This window comes from Ictalurus punctatus, chromosome 26, assembly GCF_001660625.3.
Source record: "Ictalurus punctatus breed USDA103 chromosome 26, Coco_2.0, whole genome shotgun sequence".
Lineage (NCBI taxonomy): Eukaryota > Metazoa > Chordata > Actinopteri > Siluriformes > Ictaluridae > Ictalurus > Ictalurus punctatus.
The window spans coordinates 3,122,588-3,127,022 of record NC_030441.2 but is presented as its reverse complement, the minus strand read 5'-3'; the positions used below and the strand labels follow the sequence as shown (position 1 = coordinate 3,127,022).

Below are 4,435 nucleotides of genomic sequence, written 5' to 3'. Positions count from 1 at the left end.
CAGTGACGTGTTGAAGAAAAGAACACGAGAAGATCGGTAATGGAATGAAAGAAATGGACCACTGAACTGCTCTGAAAGAACAAAGGAAACAAGCAAACAAGTTTAGTTCATTATTTAATATTTTATTTCACACGCCATATGGGTGAGACGTAGGCCATTGTTTAATTGATAAAATAAATAAATAAATGTAATCAGTGGCAAATTGCTGTGCTATAAGAAGAATAAATGGGACATAAATGGGACACGATAACGATAATGAGTCTTTATTGGTCACAGCAGAGTGAAATTCTTTTCTTCGCATATCCCAGCATGATAGGAAGTTGGGGTCAGAGCGCAGGGTCAGCCATGATACAGCGCCCCTGGAGCAGAGAGGGTTAAGGCCCTTGCTCAAGGGCCCAACAGTGGCAGCTTGAACTTGGAGCTTGAACCCCCGACATTCCGATCAGTAACCCAGAGCCAGGCAGTGCTGGGGCTTGAACCCCTGACCTTCTGGCATACTGTTATAGGAAAATAACTCCACTTCATCACACCATCCTGTTGTTGATTATGTTCCTCTAACAGCACAACAAGAATTGTTTTACCAACAGCAAGTCTCTAAACAGACTTCGACAGCTTCCTTATTTAATTGCACAGGGGCTGAAGCTCTCACAGAAGGCTTCCTAATTGCTCCGAAGTCACTGGTCCGAACTGTAACACCTGAACCTGAACCTGCGGAGAGAAAACCGAGAAAGAGATGAGTGAGTGAATGGAAATTTGAAAGAGGAAAAGAAAGAGTTTTTTCCCCCCTCAGAAAGACTCTTTCTTATGAAAAATCCGACGCGCTCTGTCACCTGCATGGAAGGGAATGCAAATGAATCAGGGGTTAATTAGAAAAGAGGCTTCATTTCCTCAGACTTCTCAGTCATGAATTTCCACAGGGACTAAGCCAGGCTGCGGCAGACCTTTTACAAAATCTGGAGGTAAACACGAGATGATATTTAAACCCCCTCGAAAGTAATGAAAGCTCGTATTAATCTATTCATTCTATTCACTGCAGTCTCGTGTCCAATCTCTATTAATAAACTCACAGGCAGCCGTGTCGAATTGGAGGGCTTGGATAAGAATGAATTTGAGTTAGAGCTCACGACATGCGCTCTTCTTCCCCATTGCTGCCCAGTATCAGTCCTGGGGTTTAAATCTTTCGAAGTAGTGATGGAAGCAGATACCGGTTTATTTCTCATCTTACAAACAGCAGTTTCATGTGTTACAAGCACTTAAAAGAAGCAATGTATAGAGGGCTGTTATGAATACTAGCATGCTGTGAAAGCTAAGCGCTACCACTGCTATCTATCTGAGGACCTTCCGATTCTGCCATGTTTTATGCTCTTCCTCAGTGGCCCTGAAGTACAAGAATGTTAAGAGGATCACTATGTCACTGTCACTATGGTCAATGGACAAGGCAATGTCGAAACACTTTATACCTGTTGTTTTTAGTCAAATGTTACCCAAAATGCTTAATAAGCCATAAGTAATGGCTAAGTCCATTATGTAATAATTCCAGTGTTTAATAATTCTGTTTTTGTGCATATCTGATACTAATTTTACTTAGAAATGAAAAACTCTAAGATATGTTGTTTTTGTTTTTGTGTGTGTGTGTATGTGTCGTGGTTAATACATCACCCTTATTAACTACGTGGCCAATGAGCTATCTTCATACCACACTATATAAGTGGTTGTTTATGCCTCACGAAATGCGACATGGTCGAAAACCCGCCCCTTCCTTTGGTTGCTATGGACTACAGAGGTATGTGTTTTTAAGCTTTGTCTTAGCTGTTTGATGTTGGCGTTGTCTACTTACCATACTTGTTTAGTGTGATGTTGGGCTACCAAGACTGTGTGCATGGGTGGTCAAGGCTCCCATCTGTGTAGCATGGTAGTTTAACGTAGCTCCGGTCGGAGCACTAGCTGTTGCCGTCACAACTATTAAAGACGCTATCATGATTTTCGTTTGTACCATCGTGTGTATCATGTCATCGGATCACAGTAGGTAAAGCATTTAGTTCCGTTACTCGAGCTAAACTATCTTGCATGCTTTCCAAATTGAGGTTGTAACACCTGTTTGTTCTTAGGGTCCTCGATTTTGAATGCGTTAAGGCGGGCTGAGTGAGATGTGGTCGTTTCGGTATAGCTCCTCCCCCTCACTCGCAGAGCCACGTTGCTGCTTGATTCTGTTTGGTTTTGCTGCTTCCGTTTGTTTTGCTTTTATTTATGTTGGTTACTGTCACTAAGATCAGTTTTATTGAACTCAACTGTGTTGTAACAGTCTTTATCAGTTATGTTGGTACTGCTATGGTACTAGCTTGGTAGTAGTGGTTTTGGTCAGTCGTGGTAAACTTGCTACCTGTAATCAGTTTGCGCTCGGGGTAATGTCTGTTTTTGTGACGGTAAGCTTGTTTTTGTCTGCTGTGATCATATTGTAATTGACTGACTTTGTATTTTTGTTTTTCTTTTTGTAGGAGCTGAGTGCTTCCTGAGACTGGGGGAGTTCTTTGCTGCACTTTAGGCTTTTACTTAACCAAGGGTTGTTATTATTATTGTTATTATTATTATTATTATTATTATTGTTGTTGTTGTTGTTATTGTTATTATTATTATTATTATTATTGTATTTATTTGCAGTGAATTTTGTGGGTATGATTCTGATTGAGGTTCTTCTCCCTTTTGTTTAGCTGGTGCTGTCGTACTAGCCTGCCCTTCATACAGGAAGCCTCAGTCCTCCTATGATTATTGTTAATTTCCTCTTGTGACTGTTTTATTTGACCAATGCCTGACTGTGTTGGCTGCTTTTTATTTATTTATTTTTTTAAATAGTTCTTGGCCAGTGTTTAACTTTTAAATAAAATAAACTTTTGTATGGAAACTCATGCCTCTTGCCTGTTCTAAGTGGAACGTATCTGCGTGTCTTTTATTTGGGTTGTTTTCTCGGAGTGGTGTGGTTGTTGCAAACGAGCCACTTGCTACAGATAAAACAAAGGCAACCTGAGTAAACACAAAATACAGTTTCTATATGATATTTATTCAAGCAAAAAAAGTTATCCAATACCATTTGGGCCTGTGTGAATATGTATTTGGCCTCATAGTTACTAATTCTGCAACTCTATGAAACTTCATTCATAAGGGGGTCACTGGTACACAGTTAATGTTACACTAACAGTGATTATTTTCCAACAGCTTGTCCTGACATGCTTTATTCATCTTGCACATGTTACATCTTGCATAACGATGTGCCAATGATAAATGTAAAAAAAAAAAAAAAAAAAAATTCACTCGTGGTTAAACTACTATCAGAGCTGTTATAGAAAATTAGTCAGTGCCTTCTGACCAACCAAAATCAAGAATTTATCTGCACTGTGGTGTTTTTAAGAATTACACTTGCCTAACGACTCCAGATCACTGCTGTTGTAGTTTACGAGCCAGATCAGCTATAACCCATGGCAGATTAAATAGAATCTCGCACCTCGTTCAGAGTTCAGTATTGATCTGTGAGACACACTGTAAATCTCAAGCTGTTTCTCATGTTCTCTCAGGATGATTCGCCATGTAAAATTGTATTGATGTCTCGCTGGTAGGTCGTATAAAACAGAAAATGCCTTGATGTCTTTGGTTGTAGCAGTTTGTTAATTATATACTATTGTAAGTGTACAAGAGCTCAGTACCAATATCCAAATCAGAAAGTGTGTTCTTATGAAATAAACAGGATTGCTAATTGAGTAAATATCAGTTTATCGCATGGGTGTAGCCAGACTGTTTACAACGGGCCCATTGGGGTGGCAATATCGGGTGGGGCAAATACTTATCCACATCCATAGATAATGTCATGATGTCTATCTGTGTATGACTTATGCAGGATCATTGTTGGACATAAAAGAAACAAAGCAACATTTGTTTGTCATCTAGCAAGCTACAACAAAGTCATAGCTAACATAACATATTTATATTTATATAATTTGCTGAGATGGCCATGCTTCATGCTATGGTGGAACTAGCCATCTATGGCTACCCTTTAACTCCTCCCATGGTTAATGCCTGCTTTACCAATAGAAAAATCTGAAATATGACCCCATGGCAATCTAAGTATACTACTATCCCTTTAAAGCACAATACATTTTGTTTTTCTGGCATTTTGGTCTCTATTCAAATTTCCCCCAATGTTCCTCGAGTGTATTTTTTTTTCTGCACAAATAAAAGCGGTATCTTTGCTTAAATAAATGTCTTGTTTCTAATTTCTACATCAAGCACCTTGGAACTCCCTACTTCCAAATTAACACACTGGGGGATTTCTGAGGCCTTCATGAGCTAAAGCCGGTGTGTTAGACCAGGAAAAACAAAAGGATACAATGAACCCCGTTAACAGGCCATGAGAAAATCCAACATGCGCCAATGTTAATCCTCCTAA

The 4,435-nt window shown here is 39.4% G+C and overlaps 1 long non-coding RNA gene across 1 annotated transcript; it reads left to right on the top strand.

Moving 5' to 3' along the window:
• The first annotated feature begins 722 nt into the window (after positions 1–722).
• On the top strand, positions 723–2,899 carry LOC108258513 (uncharacterized). Its single transcript, XR_001810687.3, has 3 exons — positions 723–1,783; positions 2,496–2,560; positions 2,709–2,899. It is a non-coding gene; the product is annotated as an uncharacterized LOC108258513 (long non-coding RNA).
• Positions 2,900–4,435: the final 1,536 nt, after the last annotated feature.